Source organism: Mirounga angustirostris, unplaced genomic scaffold (genome assembly GCF_029215605.1).
Source record: "Mirounga angustirostris isolate CCGP_5_RB_7025 unplaced genomic scaffold, mMirAng1.0.hap1 SCAF_97, whole genome shotgun sequence".
Classification (NCBI taxonomy): domain Eukaryota; kingdom Metazoa; phylum Chordata; class Mammalia; order Carnivora; family Phocidae; genus Mirounga; species Mirounga angustirostris.
This window is the reverse complement of record NW_026991805.1, coordinates 55281-73967: the sequence shown is the minus strand read 5'-3', so window position 1 is coordinate 73967 and position 18687 is coordinate 55281. Positions and strand designations below refer to the sequence as shown.

At 70.6% G+C, this 18687-nt stretch overlaps 9 non-coding genes across 9 annotated transcripts; all 9 read right to left on the bottom strand.

The window, feature by feature from the left end:
• Positions 1-1523: 1523 nt before the first annotated feature.
• LOC135363338 (5S ribosomal RNA) lies at positions 1524-1642 on the bottom strand. The gene has a single exon (XR_010408985.1). It is a non-coding gene; the product is annotated as a 5S ribosomal RNA (ribosomal RNA).
• A 1807-nt stretch (positions 1643-3449) lies between these two features.
• Positions 3450-3568, bottom strand: LOC135363337 (5S ribosomal RNA). Its single transcript, XR_010408984.1, has one exon. It is a non-coding gene; the product is annotated as a 5S ribosomal RNA (ribosomal RNA).
• Positions 3569-5381: 1813 nt separating this feature from the next.
• On the bottom strand, positions 5382-5500 carry LOC135363335 (5S ribosomal RNA). Its single transcript, XR_010408982.1, has one exon. It is a non-coding gene; the product is annotated as a 5S ribosomal RNA (ribosomal RNA).
• A 1809-nt stretch (positions 5501-7309) lies between these two features.
• On the bottom strand, positions 7310-7428 carry LOC135363334 (5S ribosomal RNA). The gene has a single exon (XR_010408981.1). It is a non-coding gene; the product is annotated as a 5S ribosomal RNA (ribosomal RNA).
• A 1814-nt stretch (positions 7429-9242) lies between these two features.
• Positions 9243-9361, bottom strand: LOC135363333 (5S ribosomal RNA). The gene has a single exon (XR_010408980.1). It is a non-coding gene; the product is annotated as a 5S ribosomal RNA (ribosomal RNA).
• A 1809-nt stretch (positions 9362-11170) lies between these two features.
• On the bottom strand, positions 11171-11289 carry LOC135363332 (5S ribosomal RNA). The gene has a single exon (XR_010408979.1). It is a non-coding gene; the product is annotated as a 5S ribosomal RNA (ribosomal RNA).
• Positions 11290-13106: 1817 nt separating this feature from the next.
• Positions 13107-13225, bottom strand: LOC135363331 (5S ribosomal RNA). Its single transcript, XR_010408978.1, has one exon. It is a non-coding gene; the product is annotated as a 5S ribosomal RNA (ribosomal RNA).
• Positions 13226-15034: 1809 nt separating this feature from the next.
• On the bottom strand, positions 15035-15153 carry LOC135363330 (5S ribosomal RNA). The gene has a single exon (XR_010408977.1). It is a non-coding gene; the product is annotated as a 5S ribosomal RNA (ribosomal RNA).
• Positions 15154-16971: 1818 nt separating this feature from the next.
• LOC135363329 (5S ribosomal RNA) lies at positions 16972-17090 on the bottom strand. The gene has a single exon (XR_010408976.1). It is a non-coding gene; the product is annotated as a 5S ribosomal RNA (ribosomal RNA).
• Between the last annotated feature and the right edge of the window lie 1597 nt (positions 17091-18687).

The window sequence follows — 18687 nt, the reverse complement described above, 5'->3', positions numbered from 1 at the left end:
GTGTTTTCCGCGCCCCCCACCCCCAGCGTCCCACCCGTCGCCCTAGGCCAAGCCAGGCCGGCCACCAGGCCTTTCTGCCTCTCCACCCCGCCTGGCTCCAAGCCAACCCGGAGCCACCGGCGCCCCCAGGGACCCTCCTCATCAGCCCAACCCCGTCGCCCTTCCTCCGCCACCCTTCCCCTGCCCACCCACCGACAAGAGGACCCGACTGAGGGACACCGGAAGCCGGCTGGCATAGACAGACGCACAGACCCACGGGGAAAGACAGAGACACGGACGGACGGACGGACGGAGATGTAGACAGAGAGGAAGAGAGGGACAGAGAGGGAGAACACAGACAGAGTATCCAACACACACCCCCGCTCTGGCCCCAAGACAGACAGACGCGGACCCTGACCTGGATGCGGACAGGGACGGAGACACAGGGGCACACCCCAGAAACAGACACACACACCACACACACACCACACACACCACACACACACCACACACACACACACACACACACACAGAGGAAGAGACTGTGTTGGCTAGGCAGCTAGCCCTCCTCGGGAGGGTGGTCGTGCTTGGGTGGGCTCTGGGCACCGAGGAGCCCCCCGGGGCCGAGGTCGCGCAGCCAAGGCCTCAGGAGACCCGCCCTGCTCCCGTTCCCGCCCAGGACCCACTCTGGGCCTGGGGGCGTGCGGGCGATTCCTCCTCTGCTCTCGTCCTTTATTTGGGGGGCCGCTTTGGGGCGTGGTGCAGGGCCGCCCCCTCCCGCCGTCTTGCCGAGCGAGCGAGCCTCGCTGTGCGCTTCGCTGTTGCGGGGACACTGAGCACGGAGTCGGGGGCCAACGGGTGGTCCCGGGTGCCAACGGGGGAGGCCCCGGGCGGTCGGCCATCTTGTGTCCTGCCCACACGGAGCGAGGACCCCCGGCCTGGGGGCAGAGGGACGGTGTTCCGCGGGAAGGAAGGGAATGCCCGCGCGCGCGGGAGCGCAGCCCAGGGCGGGTGGGGAGAAGGTGGAGGCGGGCCCAGGCCTAAGGTGGGGCCGGTTGCCCGGTGCGCTTGTGCACTCGGGGCGGCCCAAGGGAATGGCTAGGGGCTCCGGGGATGAGGCCCCGAGGCGCAGGACCTTGGGAGGGCACGCCTGCCGAGACGGGGTGCCGTCCCGCCCGCGCTCCCCCCGCCCCAAGCCCGCGGGCGGTCCTCGCCGCCCTCCCCCTTTCCCTCCCTGCGAAGCCGCCGCCTCCGCCCACCCAGCCCGCCCCCACCTCCCCCAGCCCGCCCCTCTGGATCGGGTGTGCGTGGGCGTGGTGGCTGTGAGGTGGAAGGGCTGGGGGCTGCCTGCCGGTGCAGCGGGCACAAGCTGCGAGACAGGGACCCTCGGTGCGGTGCGCGGCTGGCGAGGGGCCAGGGGGGCACCGGGCGTTTGCAGGAGGCCTTGTTGGGCAAGGGGCGGAGGGGGCGGGGCGGGGGGGGGGACTGTGGCGGCGAAGGGAGAGGAAGGGAGGCCGAAGGGGAAAGAAAAGGCAAAGAAAAAAAGCCTACAGCACCCGGTATTCCCAGGCGGTCTCCCATCCAAGTACTAACCAGGCCCGACCCTGCTTAGCTTCCGAGATCAGACGAGATCGGGCGCGTTCAGGGTGGTATGGCCGTAGACGTGTGCCGCTGCCGCTGGCCGCCCTAAGAGCCTGCTCTGCGCCTCCGGGCCGCAGCCGTGCCCCTCCTCAGCCCCCAACCGCCCCACGCCTGCCCTGTGCCTTGCACCTGCCTGCCTGCCAAACCGCCCAGAGGACGTGGCGCCTCCAGCGCCCCGCAGTCGCGGAACACCGAGCGCTCTCACGGCCCGATACTCTCCAGACCCGGGGGCCGCCGCCTGGCTCCCGAGAGGGCCAAGGGGAGCGTCGGGGCGCGGGGGGCGTGGCCCGCGCGCTGTTCTCCGCGCCCCCCCACCCCCGGCGCCCCACCCGCCGCCCTTAGGGCAAGCCAGGCCCGCCACCAGGCCCTTCCGCCTCTCCACCCCGGCCTGGTTCCAAGCCAACCCGGAGCCACCGGCGCCCCCAGGGACCCTCCTCATCAGCCCAACCCCGTCGCCCTTCCTCCGCCACCCTTCCCCTGCCCACCCACCGACAAGAGGACCCGACTGAGGGACACCAGAAGCCGGCTGGCATAGACAGACGCACAGACCCACGGGGAAAGACAGAGACACGGACGGACGGAGATGTAGACAGAGAGGAAGAGAGAGACAGAGAGGGAGACACAGACAGAGTATCCAACACACGCCCCCGCTCTGGCCCCAAGACAGACAGACGCGGACCCTGACCTGGATGCGGACAGGGACGGAGACACAGGGGCACACCACAGAAACAGACACACACCCCCCACCCCACACCCCACACCCCACACACCCCACACACCCCCACACCCCCACACCCCCACCCACCCCCCCACCCATCCCCCCCCCCCCACACACAAACAGGAGGAGACTGTGTTGGCTAGGCAGCTAGCCCTCGGGAGGGTGGTCGTGCTTGGGTGGGCTCTGGGCACCGAGGAGCCCCTCGGGGCCGAGATGCGCAGCCAAGGCGTCACGAGACCCGCTCTGCTCCCGTTCCCGCCCTGGACCCACTCTGGTCCTCGGGGCATGTGGGCGATTCCTCCTCTGCTGTCGTCCTTTATATGGGGGGCTGCTTTGGGGCGAGGTGCAGGGCGCCCCCCTCTCCCCATCTTGCTGAGCGAGCGAGCCTCGGTCTTCGCTTCGCTGTTGCAGGGAGACTAAGCACGGATTCTGGTGCCAGCGGGTGGTCCCGGGCGCCAAGGGGGGAGGCCCCGGGCGACCGGCCATCTTGTGTCCTGCCCACCCGGAGCGGGGACCCCCGGCACGGGGGCAAAGGGACGGTGTTCCAAGGGAAGGAAGGGAATGCCCGCGGGTGGGAGCGCACCCCAGGGCTGCTGGGGACAAGGTGGAGGCGGGCCCAGGCCTAAGGTGGGGCCAGTTGCCCAGTGCGGTCGTGCGCTCCGGGCGGCCCGATGGAATGGCTAGGGGATGTGGGGATGAGGGCCCGAGGCGCAGGACCATGGGAGGACACGCCTGCCCAGAGCGGGTGCCGTCCGGCCCGCGCTGGCCCCGGCCCATCGGTGCCAGGGTCATCGTCGCCCTCCCGCGTTCCCTCCCTCCGAAGGCGTCGCCTTCGCCCACCCCGCCCGCCCCCATCGACCCCCAGCCCACCCCTCTGGATCCGGTGTGCGTGGGCGTGGTGGCTTGGAGGCCCAAGGGCTGGCTGGAAGACGCCTGCCCCTGCAGGGGGCACCTGCTGCGAGCCAGGGACTCGCGGTGCGGTGCGCGGCTGGCGAGGGGCCAGGGGGGCACGGGGCGTTTGGAGGAAGCCTAGTTGGGCAAGGGGGCGGGGTGCTGTGGCGGTAAAGGTATGGGAAGGGTGGCCCAAGGGGAAAGAAAAGGCAAAGAAAAAAGCCTACAGCACCCGGTATTCCCAGGCGGTCTCCCATCCAAGTACTAACCAGGCCCGACCCTGCTTAGCTTCCGAGATCAGACGAGATCGGGCGCGTTCAGGGTGGTATGGCCGTAGACGTGTGCGGCTGCCGCTGGCCGCCCTAAGAGCCTGCTCTGCGCCTCCCGGGCCCAGCCGTGCCCCTCCTCAGCCCTCACCCGAACCCCGCCTGCCCTGCGCCTTGCACCTGCCTGCCTGCCAGCCGCCCAGGGGACGTGGCCCCTCCGGTGCCCCGCAGTCGTGGAAGTCCGGGCGCTCTCCCTGCCGGGGACTCTCCAGTCCCGGGGGCCGCCGCCGCCCCACCGCCTCCTGGCTACCGGCATGGCAAAGGGAAGCGTCGGGGCGGGGCGCGGTGGGCGCGGCCCCTGAGGTGTTTTCCGCGCCCCCCACCCCCAGCGTCCCACCCGTCGCCCTAGGCCAAGCCAGGCCGGCCACCAGGCCTTTCTGCCTCTCCACCCCGCCTGGCTCCAAGCCAACCCGGAGCCACCGGCGCCCCCAGGGACCCTCCTCATCAGCCCAACCCCGTCGCCCTTCCTCCGCCACCCTTCCCCTGCCCACCCACCGACAAGAGGACCCGACTGAGGGACACCGGAAGCCGGCTGGCATAGACAGACGCACAGACCCACGGGGAAAGACAGAGACACGGACGGACGGACGGACGGAGATGTAGACAGAGAGGAAGAGAGGGACAGAGAGGGAGAACACAGACAGAGTATCCAACACACACCCCCGCTCTGGCCCCAAGACAGACAGACGCGGACCCTGACCTGGATGCGGACAGGGACGGAGACACAGGGGCACACCCCAGAAACAGACACACACACCACACACACACCACACACACCACACACACACCACACACACACACACACACACACACAGAGGAAGAGACTGTGTTGGCTAGGCAGCTAGCCCTCCTCGGGAGGGTGGTCGTGCTTGGGTGGGCTCTGGGCACCGAGGAGCCCCCCGGGGCCGAGGTCGCGCAGCCAAGGCCTCAGGAGACCCGCCCTGCTCCCGTTCCCGCCCAGGACCCACTCTGGGCCTGGGGGCGTGCGGGCGATTCCTCCTCTGCTCTCGTCCTTTATTTGGGGGGCCGCTTTGGGGCGTGGTGCAGGGCCGCCCCCTCCCGCCGTCTTGCCGAGCGAGCGAGCCTCGCTGTGCGCTTCGCTGTTGCGGGGACACTGAGCACGGAGTCGGGGGCCAACGGGTGGTCCCGGGTGCCAACGGGGGAGGCCCCGGGCGGTCGGCCATCTTGTGTCCTGCCCACACGGAGCGAGGACCCCCGGCCTGGGGGCAGAGGGACGGTGTTCCGCGGGAAGGAAGGGAATGCCCGCGCGCGCGGGAGCGCAGCCCAGGGCGGGTGGGGAGAAGGTGGAGGCGGGCCCAGGCCTAAGGTGGGGCCGGTTGCCCGGTGCGCTTGTGCACTCGGGGCGGCCCAAGGGAATGGCTAGGGGCTCCGGGGATGAGGCCCCGAGGCGCAGGACCTTGGGAGGGCACGCCTGCCGAGACGGGGTGCCGTCCCGCCCGCGCTCCCCCCGCCCCAAGCCCGCGGGCGGTCCTCGCCGCCCTCCCCCTTTCCCTCCCTGCGAAGCCGCCGCCTCCGCCCACCCAGCCCGCCCCCACCTCCCCCAGCCCGCCCCTCTGGATCGGGTGTGCGTGGGCGTGGTGGCTGTGAGGTGGAAGGGCTGGGGGCTGCCTGCCGGTGCAGCGGGCACAAGCTGCGAGACAGGGACCCTCGGTGCGGTGCGCGGCTGGCGAGGGGCCAGGGGGGCACCGGGCGTTTGCAGGAGGCCTTGTTGGGCAAGGGGCGGAGGGGGCGGGGCGGGGGGGGGGACTGTGGCGGCGAAGGGAGAGGAAGGGAGGCCGAAGGGGAAAGAAAAGGCAAAGAAAAAAAGCCTACAGCACCCGGTATTCCCAGGCGGTCTCCCATCCAAGTACTAACCAGGCCCGACCCTGCTTAGCTTCCGAGATCAGACGAGATCGGGCGCGTTCAGGGTGGTATGGCCGTAGACGTGTGCCGCTGCCGCTGGCCGCCCTAAGAGCCTGCTCTGCGCCTCCGGGCCGCAGCCGTGCCCCTCCTCAGCCCCCAACCGCCCCACGCCTGCCCTGTGCCTTGCACCTGCCTGCCTGCCAAACCGCCCAGAGGACGTGGCGCCTCCAGCGCCCCGCAGTCGCGGAACACCGAGCGCTCTCACGGCCCGATACTCTCCAGACCCGGGGGCCGCCGCCTGGCTCCCGAGAGGGCCAAGGGGAGCGTCGGGGCGCGGGGGGCGTGGCCCGCGCGCTGTTCTCCGCGCCCCCCCACCCCCGGCGCCCCACCCGCCGCCCTTAGGGCAAGCCAGGCCCGCCACCAGGCCCTTCCGCCTCTCCACCCCGGCCTGGTTCCAAGCCAACCCGGAGCCACCGGCGCCCCCAGGGACCCTCCTCATCAGCCCAACCCCGTCGCCCTTCCTCCGCCACCCTTCCCCTGCCCACCCACCGACAAGAGGACCCGACTGAGGGACACCAGAAGCCGGCTGGCATAGACAGACGCACAGACCCACGGGGAAAGACAGAGACACGGACGGACGGAGATGTAGACAGAGAGGAAGAGAGAGACAGAGAGGGAGACACAGACAGAGTATCCAACACACGCCCCCGCTCTGGCCCCAAGACAGACAGACGCGGACCCTGACCTGGATGCGGACAGGGACGGAGACACAGGGGCACACCACAGAAACAGACACACACCCCCCACCCCACACCCCACACCCCACACACCCCCCACACCCCCACACCCCCACACCCCCACCCACCCCCCCACCCATCCCCCCCCACACACACACACAAACAGGAGGAGACTGTGTTGGCTAGGCAGCTAGCCCTCGGGAGGGTGGTCGTGCTTGGGTGGGCTCTGGGCACCGAGGAGCCCCTCGGGGCCGAGATGCGCAGCCAAGGCGTCACGAGACCCGCTCTGCTCCCGTTCCCGCCCTGGACCCACTCTGGTCCTCGGGGCATGTGGGCGATTCCTCCTCTGCTGTCGTCCTTTATATGGGGGGCTGCTTTGGGGCGAGGTGCAGGGCGCCCCCCTCTCCCCATCTTGCTGAGCGAGCGAGCCTCGGTCTTCGCTTCGCTGTTGCAGGGAGACTAAGCACGGATTCTGGTGCCAGCGGGTGGTCCCGGGCGCCAAGGGGGGAGGCCCCGGGCGACCGGCCATCTTGTGTCCTGCCCACCCGGAGCGGGGACCCCCGGCACGGGGGCAAAGGGACGGTGTTCCAAGGGAAGGAAGGGAATGCCCGCGGGTGGGAGCGCACCCCAGGGCTGCTGGGGACAAGGTGGAGGCGGGCCCAGGCCTAAGGTGGGGCCAGTTGCCCAGTGCGGTCGTGCGCTCCGGGCGGCCCGATGGAATGGCTAGGGGATGTGGGGATGAGGGCCCGAGGCGCAGGACCATGGGAGGACACGCCTGCCCAGAGCGGGTGCCGTCCGGCCCGCGCTGGCCCCGGCCCATCGGTGCCAGGGTCATCGTCGCCCTCCCGCGTTCCCTCCCTCCGAAGGCGTCGCCTTCGCCCACCCCGCCCGCCCCCATCGACCCCCAGCCCACCCCTCTGGATCCGGTGTGCGTGGGCGTGGTGGCTTGGAGGCCCAAGGGCTGGCTGGAAGACGCCTGCCCCTGCAGGGGGCACCTGCTGCGAGCCAGGGACTCGCGGTGCGGTGCGCGGCTGGCGAGGGGCCAGGGGGGCACGGGGCGTTTGGAGGAAGCCTAGTTGGGCAAGGGGGCGGGGTGCTGTGGCGGTAAAGGTATGGGAAGGGTGGCCCAAGGGGAAAGAAAAGGCAAAGAAAAAAGCCTACAGCACCCGGTATTCCCAGGCGGTCTCCCATCCAAGTACTAACCAGGCCCGACCCTGCTTAGCTTCCGAGATCAGACGAGATCGGGCGCGTTCAGGGTGGTATGGCCGTAGACGTGTGCGGCTTCCGCTGGCCGCCCTAAGAGCCTGCTCTGCGCCTCCCGGGCCCAGCCGTGCCCCTCCTCAGCCCTCACCCGAACCCCGCCTGCCCTGCGCCTTGCACCTGCCTGCCTGCCAGCCGCCCAGGGGACGTGGCCCCTCCGGTGCCCCGCAGTCGTGGAAGTCCGGGCGCTCTCCCTGCCGGGGACTCTCCAGTCCCGGGGGCCGCCGCCGCCCCACCGCCTCCTGGCTACCGGCATGGCAAAGGGAAGCGTCGGGGCGGGGCGCGGTGGGCGCGGCCCCTGAGGTGTTTTCCGCGCCCCCCACCCCCAGCGTCCCACCCGTCGCCCTAGGCCAAGCCAGGCCGGCCACCAGGCCTTTCTGCCTCTCCACCCCGCCTGGCTCCAAGCCAACCCGGAGCCACCGGCGCCCCCAGGGACCCTCCTCATCAGCCCAACCCCGTCGCCCTTCCTCCGCCACCCTTCCCCTGCCCACCCACCGACAAGAGGACCCGACTGAGGGACACCGGAAGCCGGCTGGCATAGACAGACGCACAGACCCACGGGGAAAGACAGAGACACGGACGGACGGACGGACGGAGATGTAGACAGAGAGGAAGAGAGGGACAGAGAGGGAGAACACAGACAGAGTATCCAACACACACCCCCGCTCTGGCCCCAAGACAGACAGACGCGGACCCTGACCTGGATGCGGACAGGGACGGAGACACAGGGGCACACCCCAGAAACAGACACACACACCACACACACACCACACACACCACACACACACCACACACACACACACACACACACACAGAGGAAGAGACTGTGTTGGCTAGGCAGCTAGCCCTCCTCGGGAGGGTGGTCGTGCTTGGGTGGGCTCTGGGCACCGAGGAGCCCCCCGGGGCCGAGGTCGCGCAGCCAAGGCCTCAGGAGACCCGCCCTGCTCCCGTTCCCGCCCAGGACCCACTCTGGGCCTGGGGGCGTGCGGGCGATTCCTCCTCTGCTCTCGTCCTTTATTTGGGGGGCCGCTTTGGGGCGTGGTGCAGGGCCGCCCCCTCCCGCCGTCTTGCCGAGCGAGCGAGCCTCGCTGTGCGCTTCGCTGTTGCGGGGACACTGAGCACGGAGTCGGGGGCCAACGGGTGGTCCCGGGTGCCAACGGGGGAGGCCCCGGGCGGTCGGCCATCTTGTGTCCTGCCCACACGGAGCGAGGACCCCCGGCCTGGGGGCAGAGGGACGGTGTTCCGCGGGAAGGAAGGGAATGCCCGCGCGCGCGGGAGCGCAGCCCAGGGCGGGTGGGGAGAAGGTGGAGGCGGGCCCAGGCCTAAGGTGGGGCCGGTTGCCCGGTGCGCTTGTGCACTCGGGGCGGCCCAAGGGAATGGCTAGGGGCTCCGGGGATGAGGCCCCGAGGCGCAGGACCTTGGGAGGGCACGCCTGCCGAGACGGGGTGCCGTCCCGCCCGCGCTCCCCCCGCCCCAAGCCCGCGGGCGGTCCTCGCCGCCCTCCCCCTTTCCCTCCCTGCGAAGCCGCCGCCTCCGCCCACCCAGCCCGCCCCCACCTCCCCCAGCCCGCCCCTCTGGATCGGGTGTGCGTGGGCGTGGTGGCTGTGAGGTGGAAGGGCTGGGGGCTGCCTGCCGGTGCAGCGGGCACAAGCTGCGAGACAGGGACCCTCGGTGCGGTGCGCGGCTGGCGAGGGGCCAGGGGGGCACCGGGCGTTTGCAGGAGGCCTTGTTGGGCAAGGGGCGGAGGGGGCGGGGCGGGGGGGGGGGACTGTGGCGGCGAAGGGAGAGGAAGGGAGGCCGAAGGGGAAAGAAAAGGCAAAGAAAAAAAGCCTACAGCACCCGGTATTCCCAGGCGGTCTCCCATCCAAGTACTAACCAGGCCCGACCCTGCTTAGCTTCCGAGATCAGACGAGATCGGGCGCGTTCAGGGTGGTATGGCCGTAGACGTGTGCCGCTGCCGCTGGCCGCCCTAAGAGCCTGCTCTGCGCCTCCGGGCCGCAGCCGTGCCCCTCCTCAGCCCCCAACCGCCCCACGCCTGCCCTGTGCCTTGCACCTGCCTGCCTGCCAAACCGCCCAGAGGACGTGGCGCCTCCAGCGCCCCGCAGTCGCGGAACACCGAGCGCTCTCACGGCCCGATACTCTCCAGACCCGGGGGCCGCCGCCTGGCTCCCGAGAGGGCCAAGGGGAGCGTCGGGGCGCGGGGGGCGTGGCCCGCGCGCTGTTCTCCGCGCCCCCCCACCCCCGGCGCCCCACCCGCCGCCCTTAGGGCAAGCCAGGCCCGCCACCAGGCCCTTCCGCCTCTCCACCCCGGCCTGGTTCCAAGCCAACCCGGAGCCACCGGCGCCCCCAGGGACCCTCCTCATCAGCCCAACCCCGTCGCCCTTCCTCCGCCACCCTTCCCCTGCCCACCCACCGACAAGAGGACCCGACTGAGGGACACCAGAAGCCGGCTGGCATAGACAGACGCACAGACCCACGGGGAAAGACAGAGACACGGACGGACGGAGATGTAGACAGAGAGGAAGAGAGAGACAGAGAGGGAGACACAGACAGAGTATCCAACACACGCCCCCGCTCTGGCCCCAAGACAGACAGACGCGGACCCTGACCTGGATGCGGACAGGGACGGAGACACAGGGGCACACCACAGAAACAGACACACACCCCCCACCCCACACCCCACACCCCACACACCCCACACACCCCCACACCCCCACACCCCCACCCACCCCCCCACCCATCCCCCCCCCCACACACACACAAACAGGAGGAGACTGTGTTGGCTAGGCAGCTAGCCCTCGGGAGGGTGGTCGTGCTTGGGTGGGCTCTGGGCACCGAGGAGCCCCTCGGGGCCGAGATGCGCAGCCAAGGCGTCACGAGACCCGCTCTGCTCCCGTTCCCGCCCTGGACCCACTCTGGTCCTCGGGGCATGTGGGCGATTCCTCCTCTGCTGTCGTCCTTTATATGGGGGGCTGCTTTGGGGCGAGGTGCAGGGCGTCCCCCTCTCCCCATCTTGCTGAGCGAGCGAGCCTCGGTCTTCGCTTCGCTGTTGCAGGGAGACTAAGCACGGATTCTGGTGCCAGCGGGTGGTCCCGGGCGCCAAGGGGGGAGGCCCCGGGCGACCGGCCATCTTGTGTCCTGCCCACCCGGAGCGGGGACCCCCGGCACGGGGGCAAAGGGACGGTGTTCCAAGGGAAGGAAGGGAATGCCCGCGGGTGGGAGCGCACCCCAGGGCTGCTGGGGACAAGGTGGAGGCGGGCCCAGGCCTAAGGTGGGGCCAGTTGCCCAGTGCGGTCGTGCGCTCCGGGCGGCCCGATGGAATGGCTAGGGGATGTGGGGATGAGGGCCCGAGGCGCAGGACCATGGGAGGACACGCCTGCCCAGAGCGGGTGCCGTCCGGCCCGCGCTGGCCCCGGCCCATCGGTGCCAGGGTCATCGTCGCCCTCCCGCGTTCCCTCCCTCCGAAGGCGTCGCCTTCGCCCACCCCGCCCGCCCCCATCGACCCCCAGCCCACCCCTCTGGATCCGGTGTGCGTGGGCGTGGTGGCTTGGAGGCCCAAGGGCTGGCTGGAAGACGCCTGCCCCTGCAGGGGGCACCTGCTGCGAGCCAGGGACTCGCGGTGCGGTGCGCGGCTGGCGAGGGGCCAGGGGGGCACGGGGCGTTTGGAGGAAGCCTAGTTGGGCAAGGGGGCGGGGTGCTGTGGCGGTAAAGGTATGGGAAGGGTGGCCCAAGGGGAAAGAAAAGGCAAAGAAAAAAGCCTACAGCACCCGGTATTCCCAGGCGGTCTCCCATCCAAGTACTAACCAGGCCCGACCCTGCTTAGCTTCCGAGATCAGACGAGATCGGGCGCGTTCAGGGTGGTATGGCCGTAGACGTGTGCGGCTGCCGCTGGCCGCCCTAAGAGCCTGCTCTGCGCCTCCCGGGCCCAGCCGTGCCCCTCCTCAGCCCTCACCCGAACCCCGCCTGCCCTGCGCCTTGCACCTGCCTGCCTGCCAGCCGCCCAGGGGACGTGGCCCCTCCGGTGCCCCGCAGTCGTGGAAGTCCGGGCGCTCTCCCTGCCGGGGACTCTCCAGTCCCGGGGGCCGCCGCCGCCCCACCGCCTCCTGGCTACCGGCATGGCAAAGGGAAGCGTCGGGGCGGGGCGCGGTGGGCGCGGCCCCTGAGGTGTTTTCCGCGCCCCCCACCCCCAGCGTCCCACCCGTCGCCCTAGGCCAAGCCAGGCCGGCCACCAGGCCTTTCTGCCTCTCCACCCCGCCTGGCTCCAAGCCAACCCGGAGCCACCGGCGCCCCCAGGGACCCTCCTCATCAGCCCAACCCCGTCGCCCTTCCTCCGCCACCCTTCCCCTGCCCACCCACCGACAAGAGGACCCGACTGAGGGACACCGGAAGCCGGCTGGCATAGACAGACGCACAGACCCACGGGGAAAGACAGAGACACGGACGGACGGACGGACGGACGGAGATGTAGACAGAGAGGAAGAGAGGGACAGAGAGGGAGAACACAGACAGAGTATCCAACACACACCCCCGCTCTGGCCCCAAGACAGACAGACGCGGACCCTGACCTGGATGCGGACAGGGACGGAGACACAGGGGCACACCCCAGAAACAGACACACACACCACACACACACCACACACACCACACACACACCACACACACACACACACACACACACAGAGGAAGAGACTGTGTTGGCTAGGCAGCTAGCCCTCCTCGGGAGGGTGGTCGTGCTTGGGTGGGCTCTGGGCACCGAGGAGCCCCCCGGGGCCGAGGTCGCGCAGCCAAGGCCTCAGGAGACCCGCCCTGCTCCCGTTCCCGCCCAGGACCCACTCTGGGCCTGGGGGCGTGCGGGCGATTCCTCCTCTGCTCTCGTCCTTTATTTGGGGGGCCGCTTTGGGGCGTGGTGCAGGGCCGCCCCCTCCCGCCGTCTTGCCGAGCGAGCGAGCCTCGCTGTGCGCTTCGCTGTTGCGGGGACACTGAGCACGGAGTCGGGGGCCAACGGGTGGTCCCGGGTGCCAACGGGGGAGGCCCCGGGCGGTCGGCCATCTTGTGTCCTGCCCACACGGAGCGAGGACCCCCGGCCTGGGGGCAGAGGGACGGTGTTCCGCGGGAAGGAAGGGAATGCCCGCGCGCGCGGGAGCGCAGCCCAGGGCGGGTGGGGAGAAGGTGGAGGCGGGCCCAGGCCTAAGGTGGGGCCGGTTGCCCGGTGCGCTTGTGCACTCGGGGCGGCCCAAGGGAATGGCTAGGGGCTCCGGGGATGAGGCCCCGAGGCGCAGGACCTTGGGAGGGCACGCCTGCCGAGACGGGGTGCCGTCCCGCCCGCGCTCCCCCCGCCCCAAGCCCGCGGGCGGTCCTCGCCGCCCTCCCCCTTTCCCTCCCTGCGAAGCCGCCGCCTCCGCCCACCCAGCCCGCCCCCACCTCCCCCAGCCCGCCCCTCTGGATCGGGTGTGCGTGGGCGTGGTGGCTGTGAGGTGGAAGGGCTGGGGGCTGCCTGCCGGTGCAGCGGGCACAAGCTGCGAGACAGGGACCCTCGGTGCGGTGCGCGGCTGGCGAGGGGCCAGGGGGGCACCGGGCGTTTGCAGGAGGCCTTGTTGGGCAAGGGGCGGAGGGGGCGGGGCGGGGGGGGGGACTGTGGCGGCGAAGGGAGAGGAAGGGAGGCCGAAGGGGAAAGAAAAGGCAAAGAAAAAAAGCCTACAGCACCCGGTATTCCCAGGCGGTCTCCCATCCAAGTACTAACCAGGCCCGACCCTGCTTAGCTTCCGAGATCAGACGAGATCGGGCGCGTTCAGGGTGGTATGGCCGTAGACGTGTGCCGCTGCCGCTGGCCGCCCTAAGAGCCTGCTCTGCGCCTCCGGGCCGCAGCCGTGCCCCTCCTCAGCCCCCAACCGCCCCACGCCTGCCCTGTGCCTTGCACCTGCCTGCCTGCCAAACCGCCCAGAGGACGTGGCGCCTCCAGCGCCCCGCAGTCGCGGAACACCGAGCGCTCTCACGGCCCGATACTCTCCAGACCCGGGGGCCGCCGCCTGGCTCCCGAGAGGGCCAAGGGGAGCGTCGGGGCGCGGGGGGCGTGGCCCGCGCGCTGTTCTCCGCGCCCCCCCACCCCCGGCGCCCCACCCGCCGCCCTTAGGGCAAGCCAGGCCCGCCACCAGGCCCTTCCGCCTCTCCACCCCGGCCTGGTTCCAAGCCAACCCGGAGCCACCGGCGCCCCCAGGGACCCTCCTCATCAGCCCAACCCCGTCGCCCTTCCTCCGCCACCCTTCCCCTGCCCACCCACCGACAAGAGGACCCGACTGAGGGACACCAGAAGCCGGCTGGCATAGACAGACGCACAGACCCACGGGGAAAGACAGAGACACGGACGGACGGAGATGTAGACAGAGAGGAAGAGAGAGACAGAGAGGGAGACACAGACAGAGTATCCAACACACGCCCCCGCTCTGGCCCCAAGACAGACAGACGCGGACCCTGACCTGGATGCGGACAGGGACGGAGACACAGGGGCACACCACAGAAACAGACACACACCCCCCACCCCACACCCCACACCCCACACACCCCACACACCCCCACACCCCCACACCCCCACCCACCCCCCCACCCATCCCCCCCCCCACACACACACAAACAGGAGGAGACTGTGTTGGCTAGGCAGCTAGCCCTCGGGAGGGTGGTCGTGCTTGGGTGGGCTCTGGGCACCGAGGAGCCCCTCGGGGCCGAGATGCGCAGCCAAGGCGTCACGAGACCCGCTCTGCTCCCGTTCCCGCCCTGGACCCACTCTGGTCCTCGGGGCATGTGGGCGATTCCTCCTCTGCTGTCGTCCTTTATATGGGGGGCTGCTTTGGGGCGAGGTGCAGGGCGTCCCCCTCTCCCCATCTTGCTGAGCGAGCGAGCCTCGGTCTTCGCTTCGCTGTTGCAGGGAGACTAAGCACGGATTCTGGTGCCAGCGGGTGGTCCCGGGCGCCAAGGGGGGAGGCCCCGGGCGACCGGCCATCTTGTGTCCTGCCCACCCGGAGCGGGGACCCCCGGCACGGGGGCAAAGGGACGGTGTTCCAAGGGAAGGAAGGGAATGCCCGCGGGTGGGAGCGCACCCCAGGGCTGCTGGGGACAAGGTGGAGGCGGGCCCAGGCCTAAGGTGGGGCCAGTTGCCCAGTGCGGTCGTGCGCTCCGGGCGGCCCGATGGAATGGCTAGGGGATGTGGGGATGAGGGCCCGAGGCGCAGGACCATGGGAGGACACGCCTGCCCAGAGCGGGTGCCGTCCGGCCCGCGCTGGCCCCGGCCCATCGGTGCCAGGGTCATCGTCGCCCTCCCGCGTTCCCTCCCTCCGAAGGCGTCGCCTTCGCCCACCCCGCCCGCCCCCATCGACCCCCAGCCCACCCCTCTGGATCCGGTGTGCGTGGGCGTGGTGGCTTGGAGGCCCAAGGGCTGGCTGGAAGACGCCTGCCCCTGCAGGGGGCACCTGCTGCGAGCCAGGGACTCGCGGTGCGGTGCGCGGCTGGCGAGCGGCCAGGGGGGCACGGGGCGTTTGGAGGAAGCCTAGTTGGGCAAGGGGGCGGGGTGCTGTGGCGGTAAAGGTATGGGAAGGGTGGCCCAAGGGGAAAGAAAAGGCAAAGAAAAAAGCCTACAGCACCCGGTATTCCCAGGCGGTCTCCCATCCAAGTACTAACCAGGCCCGACCCTGCTTAGCTTCCGAGATCAGACGAGATCGGGCGCGTTCAGGGTGGTATGGCCGTAGACGTGTGCGGCTGCCGCTGGCCGCCCTAAGAGCCTGCTCTGCGCCTCCCGGGCCCAGCCGTGCCCCTCCTCAGCCCTCACCCGAACCCCGCCTGCCCTGCGCCTTGCACCTGCCTGCCTGCCAGCCGCCCAGGGGACGTGGCCCCTCCGGTGCCCCGCAGTCGTGGAAGTCCGGGCGCTCTCCCTGCCGGGGACTCTCCAGTCCCGGGGGCCGCCGCCGCCCCACCGCCTCCTGGCTACCGGCATGGCAAAGGGAAGCGTCGGGGCGGGGCGCGGTGGGCGCGGCCCCTGAGGTGTTTTCCGCGCCCCCCACCCCCAGCGTCCCACCCGTCGCCCTAGGCCAAGCCAGGCCGGCCACCAGGCCTTTCTGCCTCTCCACCCCGCCTGGCTCCAAGCCAACCCGGAGCCACCGGCGCCCCCAGGGACCCTCCTCATCAGCCCAACCCCGTCGCCCTTCCTCCGCCACCCTTCCCCTGCCCACCCACCGACAAGAGGACCCGACTGAGGGACACCGGAAGCCGGCTGGCATAGACAGACGCACAGACCCACGGGGAAAGACAGAGACACGGACGGACGGACGGACGGACGGAGATGTAGACAGAGAGGAAGAGAGGGACAGAGAGGGAGAACACAGACAGAGTATCCAACACACACCCCCGCTCTGGCCCCAAGACAGACAGACGCGGACCCTGACCTGGATGCGGACAGGGACGGAGACACAGGGGCACACCCCAGAAACAGACACACACACCACACACACACCACACACACCACACACACACCACACACACACACACACACACACACAGAGGAAGAGACTGTGTTGGCTAGGCAGCTAGCCCTCCTCGGGAGGGTGGTCGTGCTTGGGTGGGCTCTGGGCACCGAGGAGCCCCCCGGGGCCGAGGTCGCGCAGCCAAGGCCTCAGGAGACCCGCCCTGCTCCCGTTCCCGCCCAGGACCCACTCTGGGCCTGGGGGCGTGCGGGCGATTCCTCCTCTGCTCTCGTCCTTTATTTGGGGGGCCGCTTTGGGGCGTGGTGCAGGGCCGCCCCCTCCCGCCGTCTTGCCGAGCGAGCGAGCCTCGCTGTGCGCTTCGCTGTTGCGGGGACACTGAGCACGGAGTCGGGGGCCAACGGGTGGTCCCGGGTGCCAACGGGGGAGGCCCCGGGCGGTCGGCCATCTTGTGTCCTGCCCACACGGAGCGAGGACCCCCGGCCTGGGGGCAGAGGGACGGTGTTCCGCGGGAAGGAAGGGAATGCCCGCGCGCGCGGGAGCGCAGCCCAGGGCGGGTGGGGAGAAGGTGGAGGCGGGCCCAGGCCTAAGGTGGGGCCGGTTGCCCGGTGCGCTTGTGCACTCGGGGCGGCCCAAGGGAATGGCTAGGGGCTCCGGGGATGAGGCCCCGAGGCGCAGGACCTTGGGAGGGCACGCCTGCCGAGACGGGGTGCCGTCCCGCCCGCGCTCCCCCCGCCCCAAGCCCGCGGGCGGTCCTCGCCGCCCTCCCCCTTTCCCTCCCTGCGAAGCCGCCGCCTCCGCCCACCCAGCCCGCCCCCACCTCCCCCAGCCCGCCCCTCTGGATCGGGTGTGCGTGGGCGTGGTGGCTGTGAGGTGGAAGGGCTGGGGGCTGCCTGCCGGTGCAGCGGGCACAAGCTGCGAGACAGGGACCCTCGGTGCGGTGCGCGGCTGGCGAGGGGCCAGGGGGGCACCGGGCGTTTGCAGGAGGCCTTGTTGGGCAAGGGGCGGAGGGGGCGGGGCGGGGGGGGGGGACTGTGGCGGCGAAGGGAGAGGAAGGGAGGCCGAAGGGGAAAGAAAAGGCAAAGAAAAAAAGCCTACAGCACCCGGTATTCCCAGGCGGTCTCCCATCCAAGTACTAACCAGGCCCGACCCTGCTTAGCTTCCGAGATCAGACGAGATCGGGCGCGTTCAGGGTGGTATGGCCGTAGACGTGTGCCGCTGCCGCTGGCCGCCCTAAGAGCCTGCTCTGCGCCTCCGGGCCGCAGCCGTGCCCCTCCTCAGCCCCCAACCGCCCCACGCCTGCCCTGTGCCTTGCACCTGCCTGCCTGCCAAACCGCCCAGAGGACGTGGCGCCTCCAGCGCCCCGCAGTCGCGGAACACCGAGCGCTCTCACGGCCCGATACTCTCCAGACCCGGGGGCCGCCGCCTGGCTCCCGAGAGGGCCAAGGGGAGCGTCGGGGCGCGGGGGGCGTGGCCCGCGCGCTGTTCTCCGCGCCCCCCCACCCCCGGCGCCCCACCCGCCGCCCTTAGGGCAAGCCAGGCCCGCCACCAGGCCCTTCCGCCTCTCCACCCCGGCCTGGTTCCAAGCCAACCCGGAGCCACCGGCGCCCCCAGGGACCCTCCTCATCAGCCCAACCCCGTCGCCCTTCCTCCGCCACCCTTCCCCTGCCCACCCACCGACAAGAGGACCCGACTGAGGGACACCAGAAGCCGGCTGGCATAGACAGACGCACAGACCCACGGGGAAAGACAGAGACACGGACGGACGGAGATGTAGACAGAGAGGAAGAGAGAGACAGAGAGGGAGACACAGACAGAGTATCCAACACACGCCCCCGCTCTGGCCCCAAGACAGACAGACGCGGACCCTGACCTGGATGCGGACAGGGACGGAGACACAGGGGCACACCACAGAAACAGACACACACCCCCCACCCCACACCCCACACCCCACACACCCCACACACCCCCACACCCCCACCCCCCCACCCACCCCCCCACCCATCCCCCCGCCCCCCCCCACACACAAACAGGAGGAGACTGTGTTGGCTAGGCAGCTAGCCCTCGGGAGGGTGGTCGTGCTTGGGTGGGCTCTGGGCACCGAGGAGCCCCTCGGGGCCGAGATGCGCAGCCAAGGCGTCACGAGACCCGCTCTGCTCCCGTTCCCGCCCTGGACCCACTCTGGTCCTCGGGGCATGTGGGCGATTCCTCCTCTGCTGTCGTCCTTTATATGGGGGGCTGCTTTGGGGCGAGGTGCAGGGCGCCCCCCTCTCCCCATCTTGCTGAGCGAGCGAGCCTCGGTCTTCGCTTCGCTGTTGCAGGGAGACTAAGCACGGATTCTGGTGCCAGCGGGTGGTCCCGGGCGCCAAGGGGGGAGGCCCCGGGCGACCGGCCATCTTGTGTCCTGCCCACCCGGAGCGGGGACCCCCGGCACGGGGGCAAAGGGACGGTGTTCCAAGGGAAGGAAGGGAATGCCCGCGGGTGGGAGCGCACCCCAGGGCTGCTGGGGACAAGGTGGAGGCGGGCCCAGGCCTAAGGTGGGGCCAGTTGCCCAGTGCGGTCGTGCGCTCCGGGCGGCCCGATGGAATGGCTAGGGGATGTGGGGATGAGGGCCCGAGGCGCAGGACCATGGGAGGACACGCCTGCCCAGAGCGGGTGCCGTCCGGCCCGCGCTGGCCCCGGCCCATCGGTGCCAGGGTCTTCGTCGCCCTCCCGCGTTCCCTCCCTCCGAAGGCGTCGCCTTCGCCCACCCCGCCCGCCCCCATCGACCCCCAGCCCAGCCCTCTGGATCCGGTGTGCGTGGGCGT